Source organism: Eptatretus burgeri, chromosome 11, assembly GCF_056783735.1.
Source record: "Eptatretus burgeri isolate ZD-2024b chromosome 11, Ebu_testis_v1, whole genome shotgun sequence".
Taxonomy (NCBI): Eukaryota; Metazoa; Chordata; class Myxini; order Myxiniformes; family Myxinidae; genus Eptatretus; species Eptatretus burgeri.
Window position 1 is genome coordinate 72,121,071 of NC_140971.1, and position 14,311 is coordinate 72,135,381.

Here is a 14,311-nt window from a genome sequence, read left to right on the forward strand (position 1 = left end):
TTCCTCATCTAAAGGATGCGCTCTTTGATCAAACATGGCAGGCTACAGGGAACAGCAAAACCAGAGCTGTCTTTTGGGCCTTACGGCCACGCATCACAGATTTCTGATGCTTATCTTGCTTTCCCTTTGTCACCCTTTAGTGCAGTTTGTTTCTAGGATTTTTAAACGCAATTTGTGTTGGACTCTCCGATTTGATGATATGTGAAGCTGTGTCACGAAGGCATCTATTTATGATATGTAACGTATAGACAGGGTGGAGCTATTTTGATAAATATGAGAGTTTAAAAAGTAATATAAGGATGGGAGAAAGAAAGGATCAAGGTGAGGAGTGGGGGAGTCAAACAGAAAGAAGGTCACGGAGGAGACTGGAGTAGGAGAAGGAAAGGAATATGTATGAGGCATATGGGAAAGGGATTGTGGGAGGATAAAAAAAAACTCTGTCATTTTTCATGTATGTAGAAAATAAGACCATGTCAATGTGGAAAATGCAATCTGTGGAATGAGGTTCAAAAAAAAATTACTCAGAACTAAGCTTATGGAGGGACTCGACAGAAGGAAAGAGGATCACAGTTTGACAGAGGTTATAAAAGGTGTAGAGGTAGACAAAAACACACAAACATGTCACCAAGTTATAGTTTGAGAGGCAGGAATGGAAGGTGGAGAAGGAAAAGATGGAGGAAGATTGGCGAGAGTGGAATATATTGGTGTTGGATCGGAGAGAAAGCATGAGGTGATAATTGGCAGCATTTTAAAAAGACTGGAGCGAAGAGGATTAATAGATAGAAGTAACAGACACAGAGAGTCATTTTCAGATGAGAGAATTGAAAGATGAAGGAATTGAAGTGAGCATCCAAGGAGGGGAGACTTGAAGAGAGAAACCAGCAGTGTTCGAAATTGCATCCAATTAACTGCTTTAAATACACACTACTACCACTACTACAGTTACTATTTCTTAATAAATGCATCCATTGGGACCACTCTGTGCAGAGCATTGGTGCTGTTTGAGCAGTCACCTTGGCTATTGAACACAATCCTGGACAGGTCTCCACTTCAACACAGGATACCAGCAAACTGGCACTCATTTTGCCGACCTCGGAACTCGGAAGGATGACAGGTAGTGTCAACCCCACCTGGTATTAATTGAATAGTGGGATTTGAATGGTGAGTGGGATTTGAACTCAGGATCCTTGGATCCCAAGGCCACCACCCTAACCATTAAGCCAACACCAGCCATTTCTTAATTAAATGGCCCAAATAATTCCACCTTCTTGTAGGATTGGCTGTGGGGGGAGCTTGGCCCAAGACGTTCAGGAACCGGTCGGCTCGGCCTGATGTTCGAGTGGAGCTGAATTTGGCAAGAATTTGTAATTTAAGGATACTGGCTATAACTTGCCAACTATTTGTGTAGGACTTCGTGTGATCACAACGTCCACCAACTAATACTATCAGGTGGCACACATAGCTTAATGTCCCCTTTGAGGGACGATGCACTTCGTGATGTAACGCCTTGCCCTGGGAAACAGCAATCCCATGGCAGTTTGTAGTTGAGATGGGAAACAAACCCAACTGCACAGCTAAAAGGTAAGTATACTACCTCTGTACCATCCAATCAGGACGACCTTAAATACATTACGATATCCACAGCAGTTAAAAATAAAAACACAATCGACTCGTCAACATTTACGTTGTTAGTGTGTGAGTAAGAGAGCTTCAGCTGCGAGATGTTTGAAAATGTTTCTCGCTGACCGAGCCCTCAGGTGCTGGGTAATCCCAGCAGTGTCAACGAAAGTGCAGTTATCCATGCTCCACGAGTTCCTGGTCACTGCTCATGAACAAGGCACAGGAAGGAAACCGGTAAAGTAGCACTGCAGGTCAGGCAGCATGGTAACCTACCTGCACATTGGGCTGCACAATATGCCATGCTTGCCAGCCGTTCACTGAGCCGAGACAACCTGGAGGGAGAATTCACTCACCTTTTGAAGTTCCTTTCTCTTTGGGTTCCTGCTTTGCTTTCCCGCTGCATGGTAGTTAGCCGTCGACTACTGGGCCCGCAAGCGATTGGAAGTAAAGTGCATACAAGGACTTACCAAGGAGAAGTTTTGAAAAGATGGACCAAGTCAGAAGAATACTGTCTTCAATTGCTAATGATAACATGTTTGTTAATGTACTGATCCACAAACAGGACCAGAATGATTTTGAGCCCAACAATGATGAATTGAGAAACCTTGCACACGCTCATACTTCACAAAGTGTGCATCTACCAAAGGCCTGAAAGCTGGTACAACACATGCTAACCATAAATGTACTGGTACATGACTGTGAACATACAAGGATCACTTACGATTGATTTTGTACTGAAAAGGATTTCCTCCACGGCTTCAAAGACTGCTGTTAATCACTACCTCAGGTCATCCCCAACCCACACTCATGATCTCTTCTACCCCAAATGACCCAATTCCGAAGCACTCTCCTTTTCCAGGTTATTGTGACCCACTGACTCCCCACCCATTCTCCATCACCTCATTTCATTTGTTCGTTGTCAGTTGTTTTGTTACCTCCACCACCAAAGGTGGACGGAGGTTATGTTTTCATCCCGTCTCTGTCTGTCTGTCTGTCTGTTTGTCTGTCTCTGAGCAAGATTTCTCCAAAAGTTATGGACAGATTTGGACAAAATTTTGTGGACATGTTGGGTGTGTGACAAGGACGATTGATTAGATTTGGGTGAAGATTCGAATCTGGATACAAGAATATTTTGAATTTTTAAAAGTGATTCTTCACCGTTAAGAGATAGGGCCAAAGACGATATACAACACGATATTTCAAAAAGTTACAGATGGATTATGCCAAAAGTTTGTGGATGATTTGGGTAAGTGACAACAAGCCAATTCGATTTTGGTCCAGGTCCAGAATCAGATCCGGCCTATCAGTGGGATACAAAACGTAAATTGTTCAGCCTGGTGGAGGTATGCACTCCACGGAGTACCGTTTTAGTTCCTTTTGTGTTTCATCCCCGCTTCCCGTTCCTCTTCTTGCTGTGTTTTATTCAGCTTGCGTGCAGCATGTTCACCCGCATGTCTTTCTCCCCTCCCCCCCTGTACCCCTTGATCTCACTCTCACTTCTACTCTGATGTTGGTGTTTCATCCTGTCCATTTTGTTCCCTTCCCTTCTGCTCTAGCTATTCCACGAGCCTCGATGATGCAAACAAAAATAAGTAAATAATGCTTACACATAAGCACCCCAGGAAACCACATGTTTGAAAGAAATCAGAAACATATTAAGGCCTCATTCGAAGATTATATTCATGCAGGACATTTACAAGGGGTCGGTGAAAAGTTCTTGAACAGAACGAGTCAATGAACAAAATTTATTATTCTACATCTTTGGAAACAATTTTTTTTAAACGAAATTTTCCAAAAAGTAAAACTCGATATTTTATACTTAATCACCATTAATAAGTCTTAAACGACTTATTTCCGCTTTCTGTATAATATCTTGTAAGATAATGGCAAAGGCAGATGTTTGATGACCCATACTGATTTCAGCTTTTCCCAAAGTGACAGCCGTGTAGATGAAACAAGTCGGATGGGAAGTTCTTCCATGACAATCCATTTGTCCCAGATGGAATGTAATTTCACATCAAGACTTCACCATGGGCATGAACCGCATGCCCATCTTTGATTGTCAAAAGCACATTTACAATGACTTGAATCATCATGAATCATAATACCCCACTCAAATGAGATTTGTTGCCTGCATAGTCTGTGAGCATCAGCTGTGGCTGTATGGACATGTGGCTCATTTTTTCTGATGCTCATCCTGCTCACCAGGTTCTCTTCGCGAGGGAGCCTCGTGAGTGGAGTACGCCAATGGGCCGTCAATGTGCCTTGTGTTGTGGTTGCAGCAGGTTGATCAACATCTCAAGGAGATGGGAATGGTCTTGGCATCTGCTTGGGGGATGGCCAAATGGAGGCCCCGGAGTACCGGCAGAAAGTAGACACAGCTACACGCATGCTCCCATATCCGACCCGACCTGCGCCACCCGTAGATCCCTAAACTAGCTCCAGCGCACGTTTGTGCTTCGAGTTATGCCCTGAAATAACCAGACCAACGTATCCTCCGTGTCCTCTGAGACAGTTTGTTGAGATGTTGAGAGTTTGATGACCATAGGGCAGTTGCGGCGGTTGTGGAGTCATGCGGACATGTGGAATTTGCAATGACAGAGGATTGTGACATGGCGTTGTGGACTTTTTCCCTCAACTTCGACGTCTGCGGCTAAAATAACGATGCGCCAGTTGAGTACGTGGTTTAATCCGTCGTGCGAGCGTGGTGCACGGGGTTACCGTGCAGGGGTGCTGTATCGTGGAAGGTTTGGCCTCGCCGGGCACGTTGTATCGTGTGTGTTATTAAAGTTCATTTCAACCTCACCAAGACTGGTGTTTGGCCTCGGTGCTCCGTTGGGGATTCCCTTTCACCATTGTGGCGATGCGGCTTGTTTATGGATTTTTCTGATGTTGTGGGTTTTCCCGATGACGCGTTCAGGCCAAATCAAGTTGTTGTCGTCAGTCTCCAGTCTATGTTTAGATTCACATTAGGTTTCAAAACTGGTTTTGACTCTTCGTGAATTCAAAACTCACTGTCAAAGTCCTCTTCCTGAAGAAAGTCAATCAATTTTCCTGACTCATCGCAGAGAGGTTATTCTTCTTACTTGGATCGACGTCGTTATTTATCTATATGGTATTTATATTTACGTTTATTACCTTGCATTGTTAACCGAAACTTTAAAAACGTAGAATGATGAAGGTAAACCACAGCTGAGCTAGAAAAAGTTCAATCCACACTCCAAGTGTCTTCCCTGATCGCCGTGGCTGTTTGTGTGTTTCCCTGATTTCTTCAGTGATGAGTTTGCGACCTCGGAATATATTTAGAGAGATATTGATTTGGTAAGAGTATGGTATGAAGAAACAAGAGGTCCACACGAGGAATTCAAAACTCACAGAGGGGCAAACTTTCTCGCTGAAAAAAGTCAACAAAGGCTTTAAAAGGTCCCCTGACATGCAAAATAAAGTTATTTATAAATTAACTTGACCTTCCCAGTGAAGAAATCACCTGTTTTTTTTTTTTAATCAAAAATGGGATAATTACAGCAATATTTCGATCATTTCTGGAGCCTTTCACAACTTGCTATGCCCCGCCCCTAAAAAAAAAAAAAAAAATGGACTTCAGCGAATCTCAGCGTGACGTCACATACAGTAACTCGCACAGAGTGGATCGACTCGAGTGGAGATGTCGCGCGCCTTATACAGTACGTACAAATGCATTTTGCACATGTTAGTGCAATCTCTGTAATCGTCTTAGTTCCAGTGATTGTTTCACGAAAGTTTTTAAGAGTTTTAGCCGTACTTTCGAAAATGCCTGCAAGATGTATCGCAGCAGGATGCAGCAATACAAGCAAAGACGGTGTAATCCTTCATGTATTCCCGAAAGATGAGAATCGTCGGAGAATATGGACATCTAAAGTGAAGGTACTGCTTCCATTGGCTTGCTATTCATTAACATTCAGCCAAAATGCTGTAATAAAAGAAAAGGGAAAAAAATGTTTGCACAACGATGAAAGACAAATTTATCTATCCTATTACAAGGCCTCATAACCTCGGGACTCTTACGCATTGACTTGTACATTGTGTGCATGCTAATACAAGGTACTTGTCAACTCAAGAGTCTAGACTAGGCCGATAAATCCGTCGTCCGTCCGACTAGGCCGATAAATCCGTCGTCCGTTCGACTAGGCCGATAAATCCGTCGTCCGTCCGACTAGGCCGATAAATCCGTCGTCCGTCCGACTAGGCCGATAAATCCGTCGTCCGTCCGACTAGGCCGATAAATCCGTCGTCCGTCCGACTAGGCCGATAAATCCGTCGTCCGTCCGACTAGGCCGATAAATCCGTCGTCCGTCCGACTAGGCCGATAAATCCGTCGTCCGTCCGACTAGGCCGATAAATCCGTCGTCCGTCCGACTAGGCCGATAAATCCGTCGTCCGTCCGACTAGGCCGATAAATCCGTCGTCCGTCCGACTAGGCCGATAAATCCGTCGTCCGTCCGACTAGGCCGATAAATCCGTCGTCCGTCCGACTAGGCCGATAAATCCGTCGTCCGTCCGACTAGGCCGATAAATCCGTCGTCCGTCCGACTAGGCCGATAAATCCGTCGTCCGTCCGACCAGGCCGATAAATCCGTCGTCCGTCCCACCAGGCCGATAAAGCCGTTGGCCGTCCGACCAGGCCGATAAACCCGTCGTCCGTCCGACCAGGCCGATAAACCCGTCGTCCGTCCGACCAGGCCGATAAATCCGTCGTCCGTCCGACCAGGCCGATAAATCCGTCGTCCGTCCGACCAGGCCGATAAATCCGTCGTCCGTCCGACCAGGCCGATAAATCCGTCGTCCGTCCGACCAGGCCGATAAATCCGTCGTCCGTCCGACCAGGCCGATAAATCCGTCGCCCGCCCGACTAGGCCGATAAATCCGTCGTCCGTCCGACTAGGCCGATAAATCCGTCGTCCGTCCGACTCGGCCGATAAATCCGTCGTCCGTCCGACTCGGCCGATAAATCCGTCGTCCGTCCGACTAGGCCGATAAATCCGTCGTCCGTCCGACTAGGCCGATAAATCCGTCGTCCGTCCGACTAGGCCGATAAATCCGTCGTCCGTCCGACTAGGCCGATAAATCCGTCGTCCGTCCGACTAGGCCGATAAATCCGTCGTCCGTCCGACTAGGCCGATAAATCCGTCGTCCGTCCGACCCGGCCGATAAATCCGTCGTTCGTCCGACCAGGCCGATAAATCCGTCGTCCATCCGACTAGGCCGATAAATCCGTCGTCCGTCCGACTAGGCCGATAAATCTGTCGTCCGTCCGACTAGGCCGATAAATCCGTCGTCCGTCCGACTAGGCCGATAAATCCGTCGTCCGTCCGACCAGGCCGATAAATCCGTCGTCCGTCCGACTAGGCCGACAAAGCCGTCGCCCGTCCGACCAGGCCGATAAACCCGTCGTCCGACCGGCTAGGCCGATAAACCCGTCGTCCGTCCCCGTAGGGCGATAAACCCGTCGTCCGTCCGACTAGGCCGATAAACCCGTCGTCCGTCCGACTAGGCCGATAAATCCGTCGTCCGTCCGAGTAGGCCGATAAATCCGTCGTCCGTCCGACCAGGCCGATAAATCCGTCGTCCGTCCGACCAGGCCGATAAATCCGTCGTCCGTCCGACCAGGCCGATAAATCCGTCGTCCGTCCGACCAGGCCGATAAATCCGTCGTCCGTCCGACCAGGCCGATAAATCCGTCGTCCGTCCGACCAGGCCGATAAATCCGTCGTCCGTCCGACTACGCCGATAAATCCGTCGTCCGTCCGACCAGGCCGATAAACCCGTCGTCCGTCCGACCAGGCCGATACACCCCTCGTCAGTCCGACTAGCCCGACAAATCCGTCGTCAGTCCGACTACGCCAATAAATCCGCCGTCCGTCCGACTAGGCCGATAAATCCGTCATCCGTCCGACTGGGCCGATAAATCCGTCGTCCGTCCGACTAGGCCGATAAATCCGTCGTCCGTCCGACCCGGCCGATAAATCCGTCGTTCGTCCGACCAGGCCGATAAATCCGTCGTCCATCCGACTAGGCCGATAAATCCGTCGTCCGTCCGACTAGGCCGATAAATCCGTCGTCCGTCCGACTAGGCCGATAAATCCGTCGTCCGTCCGACTAGGCCGATAAATCCGTCGTCCGTCCGACCAGGCCGATAAATCCGTCGTCCGTCCGACTAGGCCGATAAATCCGTCGTCCGTCCGACTAGGCCGATAAATCCGTCGTCCGTCCGACTAGGCCGATAAATCCGTCGTCCGTCCGACTAGGCCGATAAATCCGTCGTCCGTCCGACTAGGCCGATAAATCCGTCGTCCGTCCGACTAGGCCGATAAATCCGTCGTCCGTCCGACTAGGCCGATAAATCTGACGTGCTGTAGCTTTATTTTATTAATCTCTTTTTTTAATTGTTTTCTACTGGTACTGCATGACGATAGTAGGAATAAAATAAATAAAAATGCAACAGAACGTCAGATTTATCGGACTACTCGAGATGATTGTGTCGCAAGGTGTGTTCTGCACACAAGTTTTCATCGTTCTCGGATAGCGAGATTGCTTCGTTTTATGGGCAGAGAGATACGGCCGATGACATGCGCCGGCCTTGTTTGTGATTCATTTGCCGTGGAGCAACGTGTCCGCTGCGCTGCGCTGTTCACGTCACCTCACTAAAATATTTCTGATATCGAGCAGTATGCAAGTCGAATTTACATTATTGAGTGACGAATAGGATTTAGTCTAACCAGTTGTTATTTCCGAGTCTTCCTTCGATGTCCTCCCGATCGTCATGAACTCCGGGAATTTCATCGCCATTTTCTTCTGCTTGTCCTGCTTCGGGCTCGGTAAGGCCGTACTTCATTTCCAGCTGCCTGAACTTCACCTCCCGCGACTACGTTATCTGACAATTCTCCATGTGATTCAGACCAAAATCCTCCATTTCTCTCACACTCACTGTCGTTACCAGACAAGTGAAAGTGCATGTCATCCATTATTCAAAAACAAATGTTCCATTTTTTTAAAGCAGAAATGAACGAAGCGATTGAGTCGACCAATCAAATGTGGAAACACACAGCAAGCCAATAGAATCACGTAGAACACCAACCCGAGTAATTAACGTGCAGCCTTTGACATCCTGTATATGACATCATGTGGGTTACGCCCCTTTCAGGAGAATTTTTAGGGGCGTTCCCGAAGAGGTTTGTTTTTTTAATTTTACATTTTACAGAATGAGTATTGTGAAAAAACATTGTCAGATCTGAAATCACGATGAAAAACTCCTCTAGGACATATATAAATGAAATTTATGTACTTTGGCATGTCAGGGGACCTTTAAGCCTGGTGTTGGCTCGGTGGTTAAGGCGGTCACACCTTGACGATTTAGCCAGCGTATGCCTGACATGAAAAATTGGGCAAAAACGCTGGCACACGTCAAGTACGTTATGGGTAAGTTTGTATACGTTAAGAGCACGCTGGCATACGTCGTAGTATGCTGGCATACGTTGTAGTACGCTGAGCTGTTAGACAAATTTTCCATGCTTGAAATTTTTCAACGTATGCCAGCATATGACTTGCACGTTCCGCATAACGCTGGTCATTAGTTGTAGGCACGTTACACGATCGTTGACACACGTCGACACACACTACTTGTAAGTTACTCATAAGTCGAAACACGTCGAGGTAAAGTTTAGCGTACCCGAAACTTATTTCTAACCTATGAGTAACGTGTTGTAGGCACGTTACGCGATCGTCGACACACGTTACTTGTACGTTACTCATAAGTCGAAACACGTCAAGGTAATGGTTAGCGTCAGTGTTCCAGACTCCCTGGTTTTTGTTTTTTAGTTTTTTAAATTCGGTATGACGGTGATGTTGACACTTAGATTTCTAGTGCGGTTATAATATAATATAAGTAATCGGCTTCCGCTCAACGATTTAAATCATAACCGCACTAGAAATCAAAGTGTCAACATCACCGTCATACGAAGAAAAAAAAACAAAAAAACTCGGGAGTCTGGAACACTGACACTAACCATTATGTCGACGTGTTTCGACTTATGAGTAACGTACAAGTAACGTGTGTCGACGTGTGTCAACGATCGCGTAACGTGCCTCCAACTTATGGCCAGCGTATGCGGAACGTATGTCATACACCGAGTACGTCGAGAAATTTTCAACATGCTGAAAATTTCTCGACGAACTCGGCGTATGACGACGTATGCTAGCGTACTACGACGTATGCCAGCGTGTTCTTAACGGATGCAAAACTTACCCATAACGTAGTCGACGTGTGCCAGCTTGGTTCAGCAAATTTTTCATACGTCGGCATACGCTGGCTAAAAGGTCAAGGTGTGACAGCGGCTTCACACTTCAATGTCTAGTGCGGTTATGATTTGAATCGTCGAGCCGCAGCCTTTTAATAGCCTACGCCACGTGATTGTCGGCGATACGCTGCCGCGCTATGCATAAGTTAGACTATCGTTGGGCATAGGTTGTGAACGCCGAAAACACGCTCAGCATTCATTGGTACAAGTTATCTATATGTGATTGAAACGTTCTGTGTACGTTACTAATTCGTTTTGCATACGTCCAACACGTTATTATACACCCAAAACTTTAAAAAACCATCAATAGTTCAGCGTATGCCAGTGTTTTACATACATTTTGATACCTTGCCATATGCTGGCTAAAACGTCAAGGTGTGAGAGCCCCTTTAGGGTGGTGGCTTTGGATCCTAGGGTCCTGAGTTCAAGCCCTGTCGGCCACTGAATTAATGCACCAGGGGGTTGACTCAGCCTGTCATCCTTCCGAGGTCGGCAAAATGAGTACCAGTTCCAGCGTGTGTACTGGTAGAGGGGCAGTGCATCAGCGACACAGTCGTGCTTCAATAAATGATAGCTATGCCGGCAGCTAAGCTGCCATACGACCACCACCAACAAAGGCTTTCAGTGGTAGGAAATGCCGATGGCCCGAACTGGAAGACGAACTTGAAGACTGGGTTAACACACAGAGAGTGGATGGTGGGGGTGTTTCTACTGTTCAGATTAGACTCAAAGCAAGATCGATCACCTTTTGTGGCTAATTTTCGGACGTTTTTGCGCTTGGTTTTTTTGTGCAACATTTGCGGCTTATAAACCAGTGCGGCTTGTGTGTGTTTAAATTCCAGATTTTAATTTTTAATTTAGGGGATGCGGCTTATATGATGATGCGCTCAATGGTCCGAATTTTACGGTAATTGGCGTGCGTGCTTGCTTGCATGTTTCGTGTGAGAGAAAGAGATGCAGCAAAGAGTCAGGGCAGGTATGGGTCGGGAGCATGTGCCAGAACAGCTCGTTGCTGCGTCCACTTTCTGCCGGTACTCCAGGGGCCTCCATCTAGCCATTCCCAGGCAGATGCCAGGCCCATCCCCATCTCCTTGAGATGCCGATCAACCTGCTACAACCACGAGGCACATGGTTGGCCCATTGGCCTCCTCCACTCACGAGACTCCCTCGCTGAGAGAATCTGGTGAGCAGGATCAGCATCAGGAAAACGAGCCACATGTCCATACAGCCGCAACTGACGCTCACGGACTATGCAGGTAAGAAATCTCATTTGATTCTCTCTCAGCAACCGCTCATTGGACACAAAGTCCGACCAGCGATAGCCAAGGATTCTCCGAAGAAACCTGGTACCAAAGGAATTAAGTCTCCATCTCAGATGCTTGGTCAGAGTCCAAGTCTCACATCCATAGAGCAAGACTGGAAGCACCAAGGACCTGAAGACTGGGACTTTCGTCATCCTGCACAGGTACCGGCAGTGCCACACCCCCATTATCTAGTGAATCCATGACTCCCCAGGCCCGACCCAGACATCTATTGACCTCTAACTCACAGCCAGCAGAGACATGAATATCACTGCCAAGGTAAGTGAATCTTTTCACGACCTCAACATCCTCACCACAAACGGGCACAGACAGGACAGCATCATCCAAGATGTCATTGAAAGCCTGGATCTTAGTTTTGACCCAGGAAACCTGTAATCCCAGCGGCTCCGACTCCTCATTCAGCACCTCGAGGGCCCCAAAAAGGATATCCAGAGTCTCCGCAAAGATGACTGCATCATCTGCGAAATCAAGGTCAGAGATCTTGACATTCCCAAACGATGCACTCAGCTTGATCTCTCCGACATCCTCCCTTGAATCCAGTCCATACAAGTGCTGAAAAGTGTGGGGGCCAGTACACACCCCTGACGAACTCCAGTAACAACTGGAAATAAGTCAGAGATGGTACCACCACATCTCACAGCACTCTCAGTACCAGAGTAGAGCTCAGACATCAGATCGATCAGTATTGGTGGCACCCCACGAAGACCAAGAATCTTCCAGAGGGCATCCCAATTCACTGAATCAAACGCTTTACAGAGATCAACATCGGCTCCAAGCAGCCCCTGCCACAACTCTCGTCTGCGTTCGGTGAGGACCCGAAGAGCAAGGATACGGTCAATCGTTGACCTCTTTGGTGTAAAGCCTGACTGCTCTGGAGGCTGGTGCTCAAGCAGATGGTGGCGAACCCTATCAAGAATTATCCGAGCAAAGACCTTGCCCAGCACTGCGAGCAGCGTCACCCCTCGGTAGTTGTTGCAGTCTTGGCGATCACCCTTCCCTTTCCCGTGAAAGAACTGCAAGCGTTAAAGGTTAAAGAAGTATAAGAGGTCGAACTGAAAAAGTCCCACACAACCTTTCCCCCTTACATATGAGAAATATGGAAGGGACGACAACACATACTATTGAAATAACTGCCTTGGGATTGCTGTATGTTGTGTGCCATTGCCGTGGAGGCATGTGGTTTTACAGAACTGCAACTGTATATGTAATATATATATATATATATATATATATATATATATATATATATATATATATATATATATATATATATATATATATATATATATATATATATATATATATATATATATATATATATACACACATACATACACATGTAAGGAGGCTTCTCTTTTTAGCAATCGAATATAATTTATCTTGTCATCTTGGAACTAAACAAAAAAATTATTTATAACAGCTCTCACAGCTCCCATAGATTCTACCCACCCCAACATGATTAATCGGAAAATTTTTTTTTAACTTACCCTGTACATTCATAAGCCCCAGATGTCTTTTCCATCAGTGTTCAGAAGCAATGAATCCAGATACACAGTCCATTCACTGGGGTTTTTGTAACACACCTCCCTCCAATCGGGTCTGAGCAGGAATTTGGGAATTGCTTGAGGGTGTTGGCGGGAACTCACCTACTCTCAGCGAAAGATACAGTGGGATCTTTAAAGTCCACTGGTAACGAATGCTCATGGCGGATGAGACACCCAGCTTCATGTCCCATCCACTGCATGGTGCACTCCTTGATGCAACACCTGACCTGTCAAACACCAAGGTGACAGCTTGTGGTGAGATATGGAATCAAACCAAGTTGAAAAAGCTGAAACTCATTCTTGGAACAAACACAAAGTACATTAACTCCCTCTGAGATATGCTGCTATCCATGTCACAAGTGCAGTTTTATTACTCTGACTACCAACCAAAACAGATTTGGCTGCCGTAACGTTCTCATGGCGATGCAGGTCAGCTTACCTATTTGGTATTTGGTTTTAATTTCCTGATTCGAATGGTTTCATTTTTCAAGCTGGAGAGAGCATTTCGTGGAGTGATGACTACTGAAGACAGTTCAATCACACTAACAATGTACCTCGGGTACAGTGAACATGGGTAAAAATTCACCAAATTGCAAATGAGAAACCACATACAGGTGGCCAGGAATGGCATTGTATAGAAGGTTGTAGCTGTTGGACCAAAGAAAGCGAGGAGGATAAAGGTACAGAGCTTCCTAATTCCTTAATGCACAAAAGGTACATGAGTGGAATATGGTGGATGTCATTGACGGCAAGCAACAACATTTGTAATGGTTTGTAACGTAACTGAGATAATCCTCATAAAATAACTCATTTTGATTTGGGATTAGCTCGATGAAATGGTGTTATAACAAGTATCCGAATGAACGATATTTGTAATTTTACGCACGAACACATATTGGAAGATATCTCAATTCGTGTGCTTTGTGTTATAAAACCCTAATTGTTCTTTCCTTTTCTTGTCAAGTGTATAATTGTATTTGGTTTTGTTATTTAATATCTTGTACCATTGGCAGTGCGTGTAAGCCTTTTATAAAAGAGGATTTTATCATTTCATGGAAAGTCTGGTTGGCTAAAAGTAAGTGTCCCATTCTCACCTGCAGATCCTGCTGAGTTACTGACATACCTTGGATTCCTTCCGTTATAAACGATAACCTTTCTTTCTTGATTTCTTTTTTCTGAGCTTGCCCTCACGTCTCGCTGAGGCACTGATAGGCAGCAGGCGTGTCAGCCCAGCACCAGCTCCACAGCGATAACACCTCAGATTCCTCTCCCATGACAAGCAGCTCGAGTGCTTTTTCAGCCAAAGAAGAACTCCCCCTTTCCCTCCCCTTCTTCTCTCTCACACTTTACCCGAATCTGTATCTCTCAACCTTTCTCTCTCTCTCTCCCCCTTTCTTTATCTCTCTCCCTATCTCTATTTTTCCCTATCCCCTCCCAATCTATACCTACTCTCTATCTCTTCCCATTTTTCTCTCTACCCCCCCTCTCTCTC

The 14,311-nt window shown here is 46.3% G+C and overlaps 2 long non-coding RNA genes across 2 annotated transcripts in view; one reads left to right on the forward strand and one right to left on the reverse strand.

Annotated features, from left to right (window-relative positions):
* The window catches only part of LOC147017354 (uncharacterized), a 51,677-nt gene extending 37,570 nt beyond the window's left edge, over positions 1-14,107 (reverse strand). Inside the window, exons 1-2 of the long non-coding RNA XR_015049459.1 lie at positions 13,943-14,107; positions 12,922-13,046 (exon numbers count right to left, since the gene is read on the reverse strand). This is a non-coding gene — a long non-coding RNA (uncharacterized LOC147017354). The remainder of the gene's footprint in view (positions 1-12,921; positions 13,047-13,942) is intronic.
* Positions 5,310-14,311, forward strand: part of LOC147017356 (uncharacterized) — a 43,492-nt gene continuing 34,490 nt past the window's right edge. The window contains exon 1 of the long non-coding RNA XR_015049458.1: positions 5,310-5,523. This is a non-coding gene — a long non-coding RNA (uncharacterized LOC147017356). The remainder of the gene's footprint in view (positions 5,524-14,311) is intronic.